This window comes from Trachinotus anak, unplaced genomic scaffold (genome assembly GCF_046630095.1).
Source record: "Trachinotus anak isolate AG129_WGS33_773 ecotype Australia unplaced genomic scaffold, CSIRO_AGI_Tana_v1 ptg000033l, whole genome shotgun sequence".
Taxonomy (NCBI): domain Eukaryota; kingdom Metazoa; phylum Chordata; class Actinopteri; order Carangiformes; family Carangidae; genus Trachinotus; species Trachinotus anak.
This window is the reverse complement of record NW_027273884.1, coordinates 1,271,163-1,293,481: the sequence shown is the minus strand read 5'-3', so window position 1 is coordinate 1,293,481 and position 22,319 is coordinate 1,271,163. Positions and strand designations below refer to the sequence as shown.

The following is a 22,319-nucleotide window of genomic DNA, read 5'->3' as shown; positions in this document are numbered from 1 at the left end:
CAAGAAGTACACGTATTACACCCAAAAGTATTTACAGTGTTTATTCGGGATTGACGATTGTGTTATTATGTATTCTATGTAGCATATATCTCATTACTGTTTTAATTGATTTTGTGTATCAGAGTTGTTTCTGTGGGGAACACAATATTTGCGACCAGCGTAGCATTTAAAATGCTGCACTGTTAAGTCACTGTTAGGTGGCTTACCCTCCTGGATCCTCATATAATAACTGCAAGTTAAATTAAATCAAAGGATCATCTTGAAAAAAAAGAAGCTAATGGAGAGGTTAATTTCTCCCCATTGGTGTTTACTGTTTTTTTTTCAGTTCATGTTCAATTAATCAAATGAAATGCTTTGACAGAGCCTGGTAAATTTGATATAAGTTAATGCCATTAACATTGCTTTACAACAGGAGAACAGCGACGAGGACAATGCATCAAACTAGAAGAGGAAATATTTGCTGTTAAAATCACAAGTAATGGACGTGTAATGAATTACGGAGCAATAAAAAGTGTACAGAGCCACAGACATTTTAGGTTATGCTTTATTTCTTCCCCAGCGTGGTTGCCATAGATGCCAGAACTGTGCCTGTTCCTCTTTGGTCTCTGGTTGTCTTTACTGCTTCTATTTTGGTCTCCGTCTCAGTCCAAAGTGTCAGGCGGCGCAGGAGGGGAGTGGCAAGCCAGTCTTTCACCACAGGGAGAGAAACAGAGTGTTAGGTTGTCTAGCCAGAACCCCACAGAGACGTTAGCCCCACAGGTACATGCTAATGAAGACAGCGAAATCAATATTCCTGCCATCCTCCCCACAGCAAGCAACACACACACACACGCCCGCGCGGTTATATTCCTGTAGTTCTGAGGACCTTCTTACGACCACATTTACCTGAAAACTGAAATACAAGCTCGCTTTTACTGTTACCGGTGCATTTTGATGAGCCCACTTTAACCTGCCTTTCATACTTAAGTTTGTGAATATCCATATTTCCCACAATGCCTTTACTAAACCACCATGTATTTCCTTAGGAATACGTAATAATGTTAAAGGACATTTAGTAGTTTTACATTTTGGGATATACACAACTAAAGATCAAACCAGCACATTTTAAGCTTGCTTATTAACTCATTATATCCTGTGACAAGTTAAGGTGTTCATAAGTGAGCATTCGAGGTACTCGAAGGAAGCTAGCTTCTTGCTGTAGCTTCATGAACTGCCATGAAAGTGGTATTTTCTAATCCAAGAAAGGGAAAAAGCATATTTCCCAAAATGTGGGAGCACGGTGTAAATGAGAAGCTGCTTGAGTCTCATATCATCTGGCTGCGCTACATTCTGGTCTATTGAGGATAGTGTCAGTAGATAGATGGCATCATCAGTGCCTCCGATAATATTGATTTCTCCCTGCACTATGGCTGAACACTGGTACAAAGTGTGAGTGGAAGAGCTCTTTCTCTTTGATCCTGAGGACTGCTATAGGCCTGAGCTTGCCTGTGAAGTTTTGGCTGACAAAAAAACAACTATAATTATCAGTACAATTAGTAGGAATTTGACAAAGGGCACCATTAATTGCAAACATCAAGACCTCAAGATATGGAACTTTAAATATTTACCTCTTTTTTTCTGTTGATAAGGTGTATTTTATGTTATTCGTGTGAATTTGTCTGTGTTTATTCACCACAGTCGTTATATTGACAGATGTTAGCCATTAGCAAGCTAACATTGTACACACTGACCATGCAGGAGCATTCCAGTGCTCTTTTTGTCATTTTCCTCTTTTCTCATCTTTCTTGTCTCTGTAAGTTTATGAGGTACAATTATTAAAAACCCAGCATAAGCGCAAATGCGTCCAATAAACTTTTTGCTCAAGTTGAAGCATTTTGAATATGTGCTGGCGTGCCTTTGCTTCAGTTTCCTCTATCCTGGGTAATTTTGTGTTTAAATCTGCCCACTCATGTCTTTATATGCAAACTCTCTAAAATTCACATCTTAAAGGAAAAATTTACAAAACAAGATAAAAAATGGCCCCTCAGCGAACTGATCCTCTCCCAAACGGTCGAGATTGGTCCAAGGGGTGGCACTGGGCAACAGCATCCCCTGGGCCTGAGCCCGACCTGGAAGTCCTGTTGCTCGTCTCCATGGTAACTCTACCTCACACCTTTACTCATCACTATGACGAGTGAAGGATATCATGATGCTATTATATTGTAATTATTAAGTAATATATATTATATTATTATTATAATACAATAATGTAGTTAGAATATAGAATTATATTATATAAACATACAAATAACACATACTATATGGTCATAATATCACTACACTATTATCATATTATTTTACACTATCATATTTTTTGTTGTAAGATATATCACTATTACATTGACAGGCTATCATATAGATTATTATTATATATTTTTATTATCTTTATTACATTCTTTCTACAATCATACCCACACGCATCCATGCCCCACATTCTACCCCATAAAGCAGTTTACCTGTGCTTCCAAAACATATGATTATATATATATTATATATGATTGCCTCTCATACAATCATCTAAACGGACACACACACACACACACACACATTACAGGCTCATACCATACACATCATATTCTTATCATTTTTATATCTGTCACTGTTCTTGTTTTTGTTTTTATCTACACTTCTGTCCATCATGTCTTTTAACCTTTAATGTCACACCTGTTTTTGCTGTTATGTCACCTATACAGGAATTCAAAAAAATAAAATTCATCCTGTATTCTGTCTAGTCACAATTGTAGAATATTTTGTTTAAGATTTACTACCACATCCAAGAATAACTTATCTCCCTAATCTTAACCTTATCCTAAATCTAATCTAAATCCCTCCACCAAAATAAACCTGTATACGACCAACCGGTTCTCACATTGACAGATATTCCTGTACCTTGCTGTCTTTGAGAGAACAGCTGGTCCTCATAAGGATAGAGGTGTAACACTTTCTTACACATCTCATATCTTCATTATGCTACATGTGAGTCGGGGTCCCTTGTGACTTGGTTATAGGTGAAAGTATGTCACAGGAGATTAAAATAAGGGAAAGATAAGGGGAAGAGTGGTGTGTATGAGTAACAAGGATAAAGGGTAAGAATGGATAAAAGCTGATCTCAGATGAAAAGTCACACAGAGCAGAGTAAGAAAGTAAGAAGAAATTAAAAAGGAAAGTGAACGTAGAAATAAAATAAGTCCCACTGGCTTTCCCCTCTTTTTGGCCCCAAGCTGTGGGCTACTGTTCACACGTAATAGCAGACTGATTAATGTGGAAGACTGGATTCCCACCATCCCTGTGGCAAGCCAGCAAGAATATGAAATAGGACTTCCAACAACTCTTTCAAAATAAAACATCAAACGCGCCAAGCCCTTTACTATAAAAAAAAAAAAGTCAGACTTGTGTGGAAAAGGAAACCAAAATCACAACAATAAAAACACCTTTTCTTCTTGTTATACATGTGGTCCCTGGACACCCCAGATGTAAAGAAGGCGACAGAGATGCTGCTCTTTAAATACAGGTGTGAAATCAAATCCTCTTTTTCTAGCAGGAAAGATTTCATCAGAGTTTGGCTGCTATATGAGCCAGATATCGACTTTTCTTAAAACCCAGATAAGCTCATCATGGAGTCAGTGATGTCCACCTCTAATATAATGATTCATTTGTTTCAACAGGAATTGATTGGAGAGTGGATCAATACTGGTTGTCTAGGAGAAACCTTTGAGCTGATGCTAATGTGATTTCACATACACAAGAATGAGTGTTCATCATTGTTGAATCGTCTTCTTGTGCATCTCATTATTCTAAATTTGGAGTTGACTGAAGAGGTTTATTGTCCTTGAAGATTTTTTAGAAGATACTTAAAGTTTGGATGAAATAAGCCAAGAAATACTGTGGATACTAAAGAAGTAAACAACAACACAGTTCAGTCAAATATCCAACTGTATTGAGGATCAATCCTGACTTTTTAATTAATCAATTAATGGCCAAATACAACGGACAAACAAATTAAACCATTAATAAAGCCATAAAAAAAATGTATAAATAAATGAATAGAATAGAAAAAGACATCAGGAAATGCACAGAGCGGTAGAATGGGATCCTACCTGGAAATCATTAGACTGAATATAATTTGGACCCAGGCCCACTCGGTCCCTGGGTTGGGTCTTGGTTACTAGGTGTATGGGCCCATGAGGAGTCTTATCCTCTGCTAGTGTTCTCCCATGACTTGGAGGAGTTTGTTTTAATCAGTTTCAAGTCAATAATCACCTGTAGCTTTTAGTTTCTCCCAACCAGCACCATCGGTTCTTCAGTCGCATGTGAAACCGAAGGGATTTACTATCAAGGCATCTTTAAACTTACCAACTAGATCTTCCTCCATCCTGCATCTGAAAATCCAATCACTTAATTCCAGGATATTTATAGCAGGACTGTCCTCACGGTCAGCTTGATAAATTTTACATTTAAAAGATGAGATCACAAAGTGTATTTTTACTGTTGATACTCATAAAATGGGCTGCCTCAAATAACTCCACATGTTTCCAGGATTTACTATTAACTAATCTAATGACATTGTGTTACCTGTTCTGAACCATCAGTGTTCACAGAGAGGGCAGTTTTCTGCCCACCTGGGCTGCTTCATGACAGGGCAGAAAAATGTTGATGTACTGGTCTGGAATCATTTGAAGGGATTTTCACTATATATTATGACCCCTGTGCTGCATATTAAAATATTTAAATGTAAAGATGATTTTTTTAAAATCATGCTTAAAAATAAGCATAGTAATTAATTAAAAATAAATAGGACACTAACTATGTGACAAAGTTGATGAAATATTTGTCTGCATTCTCATTTTTGTGGTTTCTCCATGTGTCAAGAGATGTTCCAATACCAGTTTTTCCTTTCTGATACCTTGTGTATCGGCCAATACCGAGTCCTACTAACCCTGTATGGATGTAATTGCTGGCAATGTTTGTATGACTCAACTCTTTATAAAACATGAACAGATACATGAATGCCACAGAATCTTTGTTTAATTATCTAATTTGACTGTCAATCAAGGAAAAATAAAAATCTTATTGTACATACCACTGCCTACACTAGTTGCCCTAACACTAGTGCCACCCCGTGAAATGACGTCTAACATTACACTAACTGTCAGGGTCCGCATCCTTCTGAGGCCGTTCTTGAAAGCCAATTGCATCACAGCAGCGCAACTAGGGAACTTCTTTTCCTGGGCAACAAAGACTCCAACTTTCATGGTGCAAAATTAATTGCACACTGTTAATGGAAGCAAACACCACCGGCAGAAAGCACAGCGATTACGCTTTTGAATTTAAGCATTGGGTTTCAGCTCTGTTCAACAGCTAACAGTAACTGTTGACCATCGGCATTAAAACCTCAAGTTTTTTACAAAGCAGAAAGCCTCCATAGGCCAGGCCATCTCATTTCAGGGCCACACTTCTGTAGAAGGGTGCAGCCCCTGAATTGGGACACAGCTTTTATGAACAGGAAATCAATTCTTCTTCAGCACTCTAAAACAGGGGTTGCCAGTGGCTGCACAGCGCAACTTCCCATCTAAGCGACTGATTTGGACCCGCGAAGAGGGATGAATTACAAGGAAGATTATTGTTTTATCTGGGTATGACACTATAAAGTCTATTAAATTACATGGTGTCAGATTGGTGCAAAGACTTGTGTACAATACTGTATTTTAGGCACTTCTGATACTAGAATCGAAACAACTCTGAATGTATTTATTAATTAATTAATTGGTAATTAATTTATTACCAATGAATGTAATAAATTCATTAATTCCATCAGTTGGAACCAGTGTTTTTCACTGCTTTGGTCCTCCATCCCATATGAAAGGAAAATAAAAGTTAGACCGTCAGATATTATCTCAGACTCTGCCAACATCTGGAGGGCATACAAGTGACGTCAGCCACTTCCAGACGTCATTATTTTATGGCTTTATCTGTATTAGGGAGGTTAGTTTCTAAATATATTTCAGGCTTTTACTTTGAAGCCAAAACCACCCTAGCGTTGCTGTGGTCGCAGCTGCTCGCTTGACGCATCTCTCTCTCTCCTCTCTGTCTCTCAACCTCTCTCTACCCGCCGTCATCCAACGCGGTGCCGCTGCCTCCTTAAACCTGGAGCTGCCGTCAGGAAGGATTAGCTGCCTGGTTACCGGAGAGACAAGCAGATCAGACTAAAAACAATCACAATAAGAAATTAAGAGCAAAAAACGTATTTTTTATGAAGGTAGTTTTTTTCCATGGAAGACAGAGTGGAAGGAGACCAACTCAGAGAGAGGATTGCATTCACAGTCTGTGCAAGTGTGTGAGTGTGTGATAGTCACAGTGTGCGTGTGTGTGTGTGTGTGTGTGTGTGTGTGTGCGCCTCGGACTCCCACTCAGTGATGTAAAACGTGAGGGTGGATTTTGGCATGTGGAGGAGCAGGTAAAAGGTAAGACTCATCACACTTCCCTGAGCCTGAATAGCTTTACCTGTCCTATAGTTTAAGGGGTGCTGGGTGTGGGGGGGTTGGAGCTCCTGTGGCTTCAATCTGTTGCCAAGATGAATGAAAATCTTTCCCTGCACAACTCACTGTTAACTCGCAGGAAAAAGATACTGACACTTGGTTTCATCAGCAGACTATAGGCGTAGTCCCTTTATGGGCACTAGGTGTGAGGGGCTCGGGGAGGATGCAAGTAATTCAAGAAAGAAATAAATAAATAAACGGGAGAAGTGATGAGGTCCCCATGAGGTCTGTGGTGATGAATGGGAGATAAAAGCTTTGCCTCAGTTTTGAGAGTGATGTAGGTGTTGAGAATGCGGTGCATTCACTGTGTGAGTTTGGGTGGATGACGACACTTCTCCCCGAGCATTGCAGGATGAAAAGGGAATCAGTTAAGTGATATTAAATGAGATTTCAAAATAAATTTGAAAAAAAAAAAAAAAAAAAAAAACGTGAGGAATTTTGGCCCGGGTTCAGTGACGCCTCTTGGATGTGACTGTAATTTCCTTTCACTGAAGATTGTTGCAGCTAAGAGATTGCATCTGTGCACTGGGTGACACGATGACACCAACTCACTCCCTTCACAAGGCGGATGAAAACCCTTCCCCGAGCTGCACAGCGGGGATGACACATGCACCGTATGAAGTTGGAAGCCGGCGCTCTGCTGTGAGTCAAAGTGGCCCTGCAGCAGAGAGACACAGTCCTTTTTTTGTAACCCAGAGAGTGGACCGGGATCTCTAAAAGCCTGCGGGGGTTAGATATAGTGTAGATACATTCTTTCATGCAGATGAGTGCTTGCAAAAACTCCCCACTTTACTTCTATCCTGACCTTAAGTATGAGAAATAGGTCTGAATTATAAATGAGTTATGCTCCAGCCAAGGGACTCAGCTACTGTCTCTTGTCTGACTTCCGCGGGCATTAATTGACTATGGCATGGCTACGGTAATTGGGTGCAAATTTAATCTGGTTCCTCTTATCTTTATAATGGAGAGCAAAGTTGAAGGGAAATAGCCAGAGACGCATTTGTTAGGCCATGTCTAAAAATAAAAATGGGCGTTCCTGAACAATAGTTTGGTGAGCTGTGTGAAATAATTGATCACTCTGACCAAATTTTTACATCTTGTGCCCATAAATCTGGAATACGAAAGTGGGGTTTTTTTTCGTTTTTGTTTTTTTTTTTTTTTTTTTGGAAGTTTTCTCATGACAAATGATTCCAGGTGCAGGTACCGCAGGGTTTCCACAACTGCCAACCCTGCTGTCTCCAAGCAAGAGGGATGCTAATGGAGGAGAGAGAGGATACAGGCGTTACCGCTGCAAGACAGAGACAGAAAAAGAGAGAGAGAGAGAAAGAGCGAGAGAGTGTGAGGCGTTTCCATGGTAACCTGTCAGGGGTGTGTTTGGTCCCTAGAGACGGTGAGGAACGGAGGGGAGGAGAGAGATGAGAGGCGAGGAGAAAACTATCCCTCGTTAAGGGTGAGAGGGGGATGGGAAAGGAGATAATGGAGGGAAGAGTGGAAGGGGGGATCGCCCCCCCCCCCACACACACACACACACACACACACACTCCCCCACCCCTTCTCCTATTGTTTGTTTTTCTCCTTTCCGTGCCGTTTTCTCCTCACAGGCTTCCTTTGCTTTCCTCACGCCACCTCCGGTGTTCACTCGGAAGAAACTCGCGGTGCTTGTCATGCCTGTGCTTGCATCATATGGAAGAGGGCTTCACGGTTACTATCAAGTGCATGGAAGTGTTCGTGTGTTTGAACTCGCTTCAGGACGTCAAGGCACAAAGTAATGCTCGTAATCAGTTGTAGTACGCCTTTCTATTTTTACCCATGAGCCATACTAACCATAACCAACATCTTGACCTCCACAGCCTCACTAACCCCTCCACTTGTCACTCCTCGTGATGAGCGAACTCACGAGTTAACATCCCACTCATGTACCTGCACACAAACCAGCTCGCTTCTTGTCATTTTCAGTTCCCTCAGATGGTGCCGGTAATGTGAAAGAATACGTTTTATGTGCAGAATCCTTAGTTCTGTGTTACACTGACAATTTCAGGACTTTGATGCTCCGTGGTTGTTCGTTTCAAAGTCCATGTGACACGCCCACAGCAAACTGTAAGCAGCCCAAACATCCAAAAATCCAACTTAAACCAAAAGGAAGAATTTAAGCACCGACACAAAAGCCACAAGTCGGAGCAACAAGTGTGAAATCAATTTTTTTTTTTTTGCTGTGTTATTTTTGAGCTATTTTATGTCTTTTTTTATTAGTGAGTTGTCAATAAAGATATGACAAGAACATCAAAGCCCCCCCCCCCCCCCCAGCCAGATTTCAGGCATCTTAAAATAGGCCACCTGTGAAAGATATCTGACATGAATAAATAAGTGAAATGAGGGCTCACTTTTCCAGTTAAGAAAGATCCAGATATTTAAAATAATAATGATATATATGCCCTTGACTGCTTGCATAGGAGTTAAGCACATTATGACTAAATGATTTACAGTATTTCTGTTTTTCTAAAGTTGTCTCATGAATTTAATGTAAAGGGATTTTTACCACCTGGACTTCGCTTCAAATGGTGTCAACTTGTTAGATTGTATTGTTCTCTGATATGGTGTGGCTGCAGGATAAGGCAACACGATGGAGTTACTGAAGGCTGAAAGATGCAGGGTGTGCTGCACTGACGTGCTGCTGAAGCCAGTAGAGCAGTATACTACAAAGCAGGAGTCCACAGCATTAAAGTAACTGCTGCAGCTGCTGCAAGATCGTTGCTGTAATAGTTGATGATCAGCTCAACCAGTTAATTTGACTCACCAAAATACGATTCATTTAAATTTGAGTGTTCACACAAATTGACGCTCTGTTCATCATTTATTTATTTGCTGTCATGTATTTATTTTTGGTCTATTCTTAGGATATTAGAACACACATTAAAATCATTGTCCCACAGACACCCATCATAATGACAATAAAACAACAGCTGCCTGCTGAATAGCACCATTATTAATGCAGGGAGTTGGCAAATTCACATTCACAGCTTTAATTGCTCAATGATTATCCTCTGAGTTTAATTTTTCTACATGACAATAATGAATAAGAAGCTTTTCAGCAGCCACCTCTCATAAACCACATGTTGCAATTGTTAGTCTTTAAATTACCATGTGTTGCCATGTAATTGTAAGGTAACATGGCGACATGCATGTTTCAGGTGTCTGTGCCTGTTGCGCATCTAAAATATTCTGTATTCATGTCCAGAATATGTGATTTGTGCGACTGAAACATGCGAGAACGCCAGTTTTCAGTGGAATATGGCTGCATTTTTTCACAGGCTTCACCGAACATTTGTATACAATGCAGCTCTTGTGCTTTGCGGTGCATTGTCTTAAGATTCAGAAACATTCCTTTGTCACTAGTTCAGGCCCTTGCCTGCAGGATCCTGTGTAGACAGTGGTAATTAGGCCTCGAGGTCATCAGGTCTTAAAGCAGCAAGAGATGACCCCCCCTCCTCACTTAATCTGACTGGACAGGAGAGACTTTTATTCAATTTACTTAGCCTCCTGAAAGCAGTCTTCCAAAAATATACTGTAAGTCATCTAGAGTGTGCAGTGCAGCTCGAAAGCAGAAGACAAAACGCTTCACTGTCATTGAAAAGAATTTTCTCTGTGATCACATCCCAAGACTCACATTTACAAAGCTTTTGAGTACTAAGGTAAAACACAGACATATGACGTTTTCTAAGAATTTCCCCTAAAAAGATTAAATCATAGTACAAATAGAAGCTCTGCAGGATGCACAGATCTCATCTCTTATGACAACCTGTGTATGGAGGAGGACTTTTATGCAGCTTAAGCAAAGGGAAAAATGGCCGTGACAAGTGGAGGCAACTGAAAAGTTCTCCAGATACTGAATCACAAAAATGGGATAAAGTGCTTCAAATCGCATGGGTGAAACCACTCGTCAGATGGAACTGCTTTTTAGGTGAAATAAGAGCTCTTAGAGAGTTTTCTCAAAATAGTCTCAAAAACTGGGTGCAGCCCAGGTTTCTGATGCTAGGTGCTCTAGGGAAAAAAGGCACAGTGGCTAATAGACAGCTCGCCAGCAAAAGCTAATTTCTCTAAATATTTGTTCATGTACTTTGTTTAACTTAACTGTTATGTGACGGCAGAAAAAGGGATTCACAGATTCTAAATTAAGAGAAAAGAGAAAACAGCATGGGGACGTATATGCAGCATGCACAGCTAACATCAGAGCAGCAGAAATAGAAAGATGCATCATCATGGGATAAAAATGATGAAAGTCAGTATAGCAGTCAGTATGCTGACTCTCTTAATCTCTGTGTTCTTATTCTGAATACAGATTTGGCCAAATTAGCAGGACAGTGAAGGCTGTCTGCACATGTAGCCCCGCAACACATTAGCAATGCAGCGAGCTATGGAGTGCTCGTTGTTATTGGAGACGAATTTTTAGTTTGACAGGGAAGACAAGGCTAGTCTGTGGGGCCCTTTGCTGGAGTGTGATTAGAATTGCAGATGCAGGTTTCTGTAGGCGTCAGTTTCAACAAACTCAAGGTTCCCCTGTCTCCAGTGCATGATTAAAATGTAACAGTGGTGCGTGGGAAATTCACAAGAGCAAAATCATGCCCCAACACTAAAAGAGCCTATTTTTTGCTCAGGTATGTTGCACCTCCTTCGGCGCGCGCTCCCTTGCTCTTGCACATAAATACACACAAGGGCCCAACCCGCATGGGAAAGGAGCCAAAATTGTCTCAAAGCTGCCAAAAGCCATTATTTTCTGCAGATATTTGATATAAAAAATTAATGTGTGAATGTGAATGAGGACATTGCTTGAAATGAGAGTCAAGTGGATTTCCTAGAGAAACAAAGCAAAAGAAAAATCATTTTTTGGCTGTATACAAACGTCTTGAGGAACTCTCGACTAAAATCCTTACCCACAACAATAATCATTACCACTGGCATAATAATAATAACAATAATAATAATAATAATAATAATGATCAACATAGTCAGAGGCATAAAGAGCTTCACAATAATCATAACACCATAGTCATGCTTATGTAACCTAGCTGAAACGTTACATTAGGATCAATGCAGGTGGAGATTCTCCCACAGACAACCTGTGTAGTATTGATCAGTTTAAAAATAAATATATGCGTGTGTGTTCACATTACCATGCCACACGAGGTGTCGCTACGAGCGCAGTGTCCGTACTGCTCTGCACAGTCTCGACCCACTGCACATTGCATTCATAACTAATGAGGCTGCTCGTTGCGTTATTGTGAGTCGGCGTGTACACTGTGCATCTCTTTTGCGTCTCGTCCCACAGCACGTACGAGAGGAAACTGCTCCCGGTGGCTCCGACTGAAAACACCTTTGAGGTGGTAAAAGTCAAAATGTTTGTAAGTGCCTGTCACTCTTGCTGCTATATATAAACATGCTCAGCCCTCAGCAATGTCAAGAGCACACAATAGCACACACCCTTCCCATTGAGAAATGAGAAAAATGAAGCAACAGGCGGGTCTCTGGAGGACACGCTCCTGTAGGAGACGCCAGTGAAATGGGAAAAAGGCTTTCAGCACGATGGAGATCTCAGGTTAGCCTGGGCTCCCCATCCTGTGGCTTTATCACATACCCAGAGGACGGTTGACGTTAGCTGCTCCTCGGAAGTCTGTCTCTAGATGATTTAAAAGCTGTCTGTAAAAGGAGCCGGGCGCCCCCTCTTTGAGCCGTACGTTCATTAACACAGTAGCGTAGCTTAAGGAGGATGTTTTCTTCCCCTTGAATTAAATCTTCTGAACTTAAGCTAATGCAAAGGATTAGCATGTGGTATTCTTCTCCTGGTTGGCTAAAAACACGAATGTCCTCAAAAACAGCATTATTATTACCAGCTAGAACACTGCAGTTTGTCTTTATCCAATATCAAAGCTTTACAGTGATTTAGCATTAGAAAGCTAACGCCTGTTTGGTGGTCTCTTGTTAGCTTATTCATTTTACTCTTATTTAGCAGTAAATATAGCAGTAACTCAGTGACTTTTCACTTTTAAACACAATATAACACCTGACTCAGTTTAACCAAATTACGTGGAAAAATCTATTTTGACATTTGTATATGAGATTTCTGTCTCAATACAAATAGAGGAAAATGACATTTTGTTTGTGGCATTTACACCGGTGACATTTGGAAAATTAGACATAAATGTATTTTTCTGGTTATTCTGGATAATCCACAGACCTCTCTGTTATAGTTTTCATTATGAATACTACTTTCAAAATAAGAAATTGGACCTGAACCATGAGGGTCGGTGACAGCATGTAAACACCAATTTATCATAAGTAATTTTACTTTCAAGAGGTCAAGAGGAGCAGACATGCTAACAAGTTTGTTTCATAGCAAAAACTCTAACCTTTTGTTATTCCCCCCAAAATCGATGATATCATTTATTATAGTTGGGTTTGGCAGCAGACAGACTTTAATGGGAGCAGACATGAGAGGCGAGGAATTAAATATGACATAAGCTGAGAGCCAGATTTGATATCTGAATGTCAGAGCTCCTGCCAGCCCTCCCACCATAACCCTCATCTCTTTCCATTTTGGTATTTATTTCAGCAGTGAGGCCCGCAACCCTGCATCTCCAGGAGATCTGCCTGCATCTGGCCCATATTCTATCATTAGCTCCCCCAACCTCTCTCCCGCTACCTCGCTCCATCTCTGCTACCGCAAATTTACTTTAGTCACACATACAGTAAAAATGATAGAAACGCATAAGAGCAAAATGGATTACATATTGTGCAAGTGATGGAAATGAAAGCCCTGAGGGGGAGGTCTATGAAACTAAAACAAAAGGAGACAGGAATGAGCAAAGAAAGGTTATAAAGACCTTACTGAATTGGATAACGGAGCGGAAATGATGCCAAAAAGTCAACAGGGAGGCATTTTGGAATGTCATTCAAAGTGCACAGTGTAAAATAAAGTGAACCTGATACACAAAATGAAAGCAAGAGCAGTGGTAGGTGAGAGGAAGCTTTAAATACGATTTTTTTTACTTAAAAGCATAATGTATAAACAAATTCCGTCTTTTACTAAGCTGATTTCTGAATTTTTGAATCTTTCAGTGCAACATTAAAATCAATATGAGTGTGCAATAACTGCAAGACTAACATTGGTTGTTTTGTGCTTTCATGTTTTTCTCTGTCATGTATTTGAAGTGGTGGATTCTGATGTGTTTGGAGCTGCAATGGAGATAAATTAAACATCACTGGTGATATACTTAAGCATTTCATTGCACTGTAAAGTAAGGATAGGGCAACATCTAAACTGTGGTTGCTATCGTGCAACGTGATATTTTTATTACTAGCAAAATAAAACCAGGGTGCAATAAAAGATACCAGGTGATGTTAAGCCAAACACAAATCAAACAGATTCCCTGACATCACATGCATGGTAATAACAACAACTGCTGATTGCCTGTCATGTATGATGGAGGGGACGGGGCTGCCTGCTGTTGCACATTTCAGGACAAATATTGTTCCAATCTAAAATGGTCAGTATGGTTTTCGTCACGTCTGTGACAGGATGCGGGATGGCTTCGCTGGAGCGCTCGGTAATGGCACAAATAAAAACAGTGTGTACAGATACAAACAGGTTGTTTGTTCGGGTGGGAGCGGAGCAGCGCTCCCAGGGATCACCTGGTACACTGCAGAAACGACCCTATCAATACGATTGGCCCAGCAAGCTGAAGTGTTAATGCACTCACCCCCTCATCATTATAAAGTACTTCAAAGAACACAGAGGCCATTCCACCCACAGTGTAGCATCAGGCCTGTGTGTTTCCAGTTGTGGTGCCTGAGGCCTCTCAGCTGTCCTGTTGTGTGGACGCCAGCACTCTGGCTGAGCCTCTGTCTCAGGGCACACTCCTTGCCGTGGGGCCATGCGGCTGGTTGACGGCCAAAGCAACAGCTTCAATGGCTTTTTAGGACGACAGTATCAGCGCCACATTGCCCTGCAATAGCTGTGTCCTTCTGTGCTGCCACCACACTGAGCATCTGAAATGAAGGCGGTGTGCAGAGCTGCCTCTCATTCAGGGCAACTTTAATTTGATTTGGGTTTTTTCATTCAGTTTTAGTTTAGGTTTAGATTAGAAACTGTAGTTTTGTTGTTTGGTTTATTTACACTATGTATTTTTGGGAAGTTGGGAATTTTTATATAACTATGTACGTAGATTGTCAATGACTTCTTCTATTGAGAAAAGTCAGTGTTTCTCCAGTGTGCCTTGCAGTTAGTGCTATTTTCTAAAATGTCTCCATAAGCGGTGACTCAGGATCATTTGTTAGAGGAAAAGTTTGTACTGATGTGGGTTGGTCGCCTGATTGCATCAAAGATGCTGTAGTCACAGCCACAGATGACTGTTCATCAATACTTTTCACTTTATCTGACTGTGCAGAAAATGTATTTACAGTGTAAGACAGGCTGAGAGGAGGATGACAAAAGAGGAGCAGAAGTAATTTCATTCAAATGGTGGTGGCAGAAATCTCAGCAGCAGACATCTCAAAACCACATCCAACAGAACTGAAACTGTAGCGAGGCCATGCCTGGAAATTTGGTTGATCTTGACCCATTAAAGAGTTACACTCATGAGTGCACCTGTCATGGTCCGCCTCTGAAAGGACTATTTGAAGAGACTTGGATTTTTGTTTATTTCCTGTTTTAATTTGAAATGACTTACTTTGTGTGTCCACTGTTGTTTTACTTCCTGTCTTTGTCTTATTTTCCCTCCAGTGTGATTGCCTGCCCCGCCCTAATGTCTTTCCCCTGTGTCCAATTATCCCTGCCTCCCTTATGTATTTCATGCTCCGTGTTCAGCACCACCTATTCATGAATAGTATATTAGTAGGCGGTGCTGAACGCAGCCTCTGTCTTTGTCAGCTTGTCTGTTTTGCTCTTGTTCAGTTCTGATAAGTTTTGCCCAGACTCTCCTTATGTGCCTGTTTGGTTCCCCCGGTGTTCTCTTGTGCTTTTGTTGTTGTTATTCCTCGTGTTGCCTTTCTGGATGTTCCTGAGTTTAGGCTTTTGTTCACGGACTTTGTTTGGATAACCCCCCCCCCAGTTTGGATTTCTGTTTTACCAGTTCAGTTAAGTCTTTTGTGCTTCCTTGTTCAATAATTGCAAGAGGTCCGCAGCTGTGACCTGCATTTGTGTCCAGTCATCCTAACGTAAGACAACGACCACTGGCGAAGACACATTTTCTGGCAGCCAGTGTTACCTGACACAGTATTAGCATGCAGTACGTCTCTCCTGGTTGGCTAAAAACATGAATGTCCTTCAGCACTAACATTAACATTATTCTTTACCAGCTACACCACTGTAATTTGTCTTTTATAGCAGTGAACTTCGCTAACACCTGTTTTGTGGCGGCCTCTCATTGGCTTATTCACGAAACTTGCTAGCTGCTTGTAATGGCAGCAAAATAACATCAATTTATAGCAGTAACTCAGTGACTTTCTTTGACTTTTAAAACATAATTTAACACCAGACTCAGTTTAACTAAAGTACACATGAAAAAATCTCTTGTGACATTTATAATATGTGATTTCTGTCTCCAATACAGACGGAGAATTACCTTTGTTTGTGGCATTCACACCACTGACAAAGTGACATTTGGAAAATTAAACATAAATTTGTTTTTCTCAAAGCAATGTCTTACTCTGGTTATTCGGGATAATCCACAGACATAAGAGCCGGGTAAGGTTTTCAGGGAGTGGTAAACTAAAATGAAAAAATGGAGTTGGTGAAACATGTTGTTGGCCTGTGAGGGATGTGGGAGAGAAACTTTCATCTGGGCCAGATCCGTCACCACAGGACTTCAGACTCAATTAAAACACAATCAATCTTGTGTTCAATGTAGGTGTTATTGCAAAAAATCAAAACACAGCGAGAAAACAGAGTTCAGACCCAGGAGTGAACTTAATTGTCTCACTTGTGGATCAACTTTTATATGCTTGCTCGCTCCACCAGCTGTGGGCTAGGATCCGGTTGCCCATTTATCATTATGCCAAACTGTTGTACAGAGACACCATTTTTTTTCCTGAAGTTAGTTTCCGAGCTTGGCTGATTTTTACAATGGTAATGTCCTCTTCTCAGTGGCAGTAATCAAAAATACAGAACACCACTCACATATATCCTTGAAAGTGACTTGCTATCATGCAGCATAATTGAAACACACCTATTGGATTTAAAAATGTACTGAACAAAAAATTGAAAAGCACCACTTTTGGTTTTACTGTCATTTTTCATGAGTTGAAATAAAAGATGTCAGTTTTTCCTTTTTTTTCTACACACAGTGGATTTGAAAAGAAAAAAAACTGTATTAACAGTTCAGATAATTTAATTCCCCTCTATACCATGAGAACTTTCTTGCTTCGGTTTTGCAAGTCAGTTTTAGTTTTGATCTTTAGTTTGGTGTTCCTGTGGGAAATATACTGAGCAAAAATTGAAATGCAACCCTTTTGTTTTTACTCCCATTTTTCCTCAGCTGAAATTAAAGATAAAACCATTTTTACACACACAGGGTGTATTTCACTTAGACTTTCTTCATAAATGTGTTTAAATCCGTGTTAGTGAGCATTTCTCCTTTTGTCAAGATAATCTATCCACATGACAGATGTGGCGTATCCAGATGTTGATTATTGAGAGTGAATGAGCAGAGTCAAAACATCCCAGACCTGGATGGGTCAATGGGTGACGTGTCTGCTGAGCGAGAGGCTGGTTGGAGGTACTGCCACACTCACAAATGACTTTGGAGGCAGCTTATGGAAGTGAAATGACCAATCATTTCATGGGCAACAGCTGTGGTGTATCTCCAACGTGCCAAATGCACACCACCTCAAAACGTGCAACATCTGTGGAATTGTTATAAAACTGCACATTTTAAAGTGGCCTTTTATTGTGACAAGCCCAAGATATACCTGTACAATAATCATGCTGTGTAATCAACATCTGGATACGCCACATCTGTCATGTGGATGGATTGTCTTGACAAGGGAGAAATGCTCACTGACACTGATTTAAACACATTTGTGAAGAAAGTTTAAGTGAAATAAACCCTCACTGTGTAGAAATAAGTCTTATCTTTTATTTCAACTGAGGAAAAATAGGAGTGAAAACAAAAGGGTTGCGTTTCAATTCTTGCTCAGTATATTTCCCACAGCAAAATCAAAACTAAAGATCAAAACTAAAATGATCTGACTTGCAAAACTAAAGCAAAAAAGTTCTCATGGTAGAGAGGTGAATTGGCTGATCTGAAAATACTTCTTATCTCACCCGATGTGAAAACCATTTGACACGGACGGAAAAACGAAAATCAAATTAATATCTAAATAAAATATTCATTTCTGGGCAAATCTGATATCTGTAAACACCAACAAAATTTGAGAGCAGATACGAAGAACCTGAGCTTTACAAATGGGATGTTGCAACCCCACCCACACACAGATTTACGCTGGCGAGATGGCTGGGTTTATACATACGGATCTTGCTGAAGGCAGCATTAATGCAGGCCCTGCGAATTTTAAGTAATTTTATGTTTGCGCTCGTTTGCCAAAATAAGAGCATTTGCTGTAAGGCTGGAGGATTCTTGCAAGCCAGCTGGCAAACACACTGGAATCAATGAAAGTGTTTCACTGTATAATTGTGCAAGTGTTTGGTATAAGACAGACAAGTTTCTGCAGAGCAAATATTTTGGAGCTATCTGACTGTCACACATTGGAGCGGGTAAGCGAGCGGAGAGCTGCTGCTGGGACAGTGACAGTTTGACGAGAGAACATCCTGGCTGTGTTGCTTTTCCCTAATCTTGCAAAATGTGCAGGCCTTCCTCCTTCCCACTGTATTTGTCAGCTGCTTTGGGGATTAATTAGCATAGCAGTGTTGGAAATGGATCCGCAGCAGAAGGAGACGGTCCCTTATTTCACACACTGTTAGTGGGCCAGCATCGTGCTCCTGCGAACAGACACAGCTCATAGTTCAGGAAACTCTGAGGAAAGGAGATTATAAACAGTATGTGCTACTCCTAGCACGGTGGTAGCTGTGTCAGTCAGGCAAATGTCACTTTCCCTAAAATAATACAGTGACCTCCCTTGTCACTTAAAACACTTAGTGTGCTGCAGTGACAGATATAATGCAGATGTTGGGACTAAGAATAACAGCTCTACGCAGCAGTCTTTTTCGCAGTGAGAGGTGAAACCCAGTCATCTTATTCAGTATCAGTTGTAAAGGTGTCAATACCGTGCTAATTGCAGGTGTGAGGAGTGTGCACAGGGAAAGCGCACTCAGTGTTTAAACATGCCTGAAAATGTGTGATTGGTTTACATTTTTGACACATTGTAATTACAGCATTATAAACCTGTTAACTTTCTCAGGCTCGGGCTGCAAAAAGGGTGTTAATGATGAACTCATTTACAGGTATGTCTTCATTGAATTTACTGCTGCTACAGATACAGGTCCTTTACTGTTGAAGAGTTAGACTGCGCAGTGCAACAATCTTCTTGCTCGTTTCTGTTATTTCTTTTTACCTTTTATCTCTTGTCTTTGTAGAATGAACCACTGAGGTCGGTGCTGCTAAGACGTTCTTCTACTTTTGTAGTCCTTATGATTTCAGTTGTGGTTGGTTACTGATAGAAATGCTTAGAGCGTCTTGATAAAAAGCACCAGAGTTCTGTACAAAATGTCACATTTATCAGTCAGTGGGGGAAGGAAAGGCATTTCAGACGGTTGCCTTCTTCCCCCAGCTGATTCCTGATGAAAATTTGATGTCATCTTTTTAAATCCTCGTATAAAGAAGACAAGCAAAAATTTCCTCTTCAAAAAGCCTCTCTGTTCTGCTCTTTCGGACTATTGCAAGACGTGTGTGTATATGCAAAGACTTCATGCAATGTGTGCATTCCTTCCAAGTTTCGTGATGCACATGCATGCCTCATTTCCTGTGAATCCCTTGTGCGCGTCCATGCTGCACGGATCCAGCACAGTCCTGCAGACTCCACCGCTGATATTGCAAACTACTATAGAGAGAAGCAAATGATTAGTGCAAATACATTTCATGACCACAGCAGAATAACGGTCAGACATAAATAGTATTTAAAAAATGGCTGTTATATGGTGAGTACTACAATTTGAAAATCCAAAACCTTCAATGTTGTAATAGTAAATACAGAAAAAGCTCAAAGTTTAAACTATGAAATGCTGACGCCAATAACTTCATGAACTCTTTGGATTTTCATGGGTAACAGCCCCTTCTCTTCTCCATTTGGTGACATTTGGTGCTCAGTAACTCAGCATGGGATTCAACAGAGGCAGAATAATGTCTGGAGTGTTTTACTGAAGTAGTATTCTGCTACTTCACTTAAATTTGCCTCAAGTTAGAGCCCTCCCAAGAGAGTTGTTCTAAATTTCACCCTCAGACATTTGCAGTGTTGTTAGGCGCATTAAGGAATTTCTTTTGTTATGCAGCATAATTTATCTCTTTGTTATACCCACTGCCTTAACTTCTTAGTGTTTCACATTGTAAGAAAGTTCCACATTCATTTCCCAGAATGCCTTTTGACTTGATGCCAGAGATCATAAAGGCATTTGGCTGGGTCTGAAACAGTGGGGCTGAATTTCCTTGCCTAGAAAACATATAGTGTGGTGACCGTTTCTCAAAAAAAAAAAAAAAAAAAGCCTCTACTAAACTATATCCAAACACACCAAACAGGATACGGCTTGTTGAGCTTGAAGGGAATTAGGCAATTTGTTGATGATTGTTCTCTAAAAAGTAAGAATACTAATTGTGTGAGCAGTTAAGTGGTTGTAACATTTCCAGCCATTTATCAGTTTTAGGGGATCATTAAGATCATTAAGAGAGCGAGCACGGTGCACTCAGGTTGCCTAGACACGTGCTAAGTGCACTCAGCGGCTCCGCGTGGACAGGACCAGGATCACTGAGCTTAGGCGCATGTGGATGATAATTTGCGAAGCCACTCGCTCTCCAAAATCAATACCTCCTCATGTGTTATTTACACGCTTTCCCCCCCAAAGTTGTTTAGATGTCTGGTTTTCCCAAAAAAAAAAAAAAAAGTCCTGGGGCCAATCAATGTTCATTTCTGTTGTGCAGCTTTCTAATAGAAGTGCTCTTTGCTGTGATCAAGTGGATGTCGCTCAAAAACAAACACAAGAACACTCACTTGGATTGTCATGCAGAAAAAAGTTGCCATCCAGAACACCATCCTTAATATATTTTCATTATGTTTTGTGTTCAATTTATGTAAGTACTGTATATTTGACAATTTTATCCAGGTAATAAACATGTAATTAAACTAATTCCATCCTAACTACTGAGTAATCATCTGAATTAAAGGTGCATACTCTTAGTGTTAGAATATGGCCACATCTCGCAAAATACTAACGTTATGGACAAAAAAAAAAATCCAAGGTGTTGAAAGGAAACGGCGCAATACACATCTCCTTCTCACCTAAGATCACCTGTAGAGCGATCTAACATGGACCCTAGGGGGAAAAAAAACAAAAACTGGATTACAGATGTGTTGATGTCCAGATTTGAAATAATGCTAGACAAAGGCAGTATCCATTGCTTAGAAATGTCTGTGGTAGCTGGAGCAGCTGCCACTATTTATTCTGCTCCACTGTGCTTCATTGATAGAAAATAGATGAGGTGCTAATGGATGTGTGCCACCAGTAGTTCTCCATCCTGTGTAAGACACTGGCTTTTCTACAGAGGCCCCTTTGTCCTCAGCTTCTCTGTATTGATTTTCTGGCATATGCTTGGTTTTCTTGAACGGTACAATTTGTAAGATTCATAATGTTGGACGGGCTCAGCCACTGCATATACACAGAGTCCGCAGAGGGATGAAAATGCTGGGCTTCACGTGGCCAAAAAGGAGTTGAGTTAAATGATGTTTCTGTGCCGTTTCTCAGCTGAATGGTCTTCAAACAGGCTTCCTGCTTTACAACAGCAGCCATTTAGGTGACTACATGAGAGAAACACTGTTAAAATATATAATACTTCCATCTGAACCACCCGTCCTGCGAGCAGAGGCAGTATGAAGTCTAGCCACTGAGCAGCGGTAGAAATTCTTCTTCTCATTTAGTCACAAAGCTTTCAAGTGGATATCAGACTGTGCATAATGTGTTGGAATATTTATGCATGCATGTGAATATGAGTTAGCCTGGGATTTCAGTGCATTTAGCGAACATTTAACTGGTCCAAACCAGCTCCATTCCCAAAAGGGTTCACATTTGCCAGTCTCCGGCTGAGGTTTGCAGGCAGCCAATTATGTGGCAGGTGTAAAAAGCAGGTAATATCTTGCGAAAGCAGCCAATAAGCTCACACTCACACTAATGTGATGCTGTTACATTAAGTCTGAGGCTCTGCATTCTGGCGTAAACAAATCACAGGAGAAGAGCTTCTGTCTCAGTCACAGTGAGCCCCAGGCTTCTGTCACAACTGTAGTTAGAAATCCACAAACAGTCGACTGCAGTCAGTGCTTTTACTGCGGGAGGAGAATTAACTAATTACTGACCAGTACAAGTTGCAACAATGCTCTTAGAAAAATTATGCCAGAAAAAGATCAGATTGAGGAATATTAATAATCAATCATTCATTTAACTCATTTAGGAAGATAAATGCAGGACATTTACTTTGTAAGACTTGTTACATGTGGGGTTTTGCTGTTTATCTGTTTTATTTTAGTCTAAATTGA

At 40.5% G+C, this 22,319-nt stretch overlaps 1 protein-coding gene across 1 annotated transcript in view; it reads left to right on the top strand.

Annotated features, from left to right (window-relative positions):
* The first annotated feature begins 5,991 nt into the window (after positions 1-5,991).
* The window catches only part of lingo2b (leucine rich repeat and Ig domain containing 2b), a 33,060-nt gene continuing 16,732 nt past the window's right edge, over positions 5,992-22,319 (top strand). The window contains exon 1 of the mRNA XM_071471214.1: positions 5,992-6,500. The gene's annotated coding sequence lies outside the window, so the exon portion shown is untranslated. The remainder of the gene's footprint in view (positions 6,501-22,319) is intronic.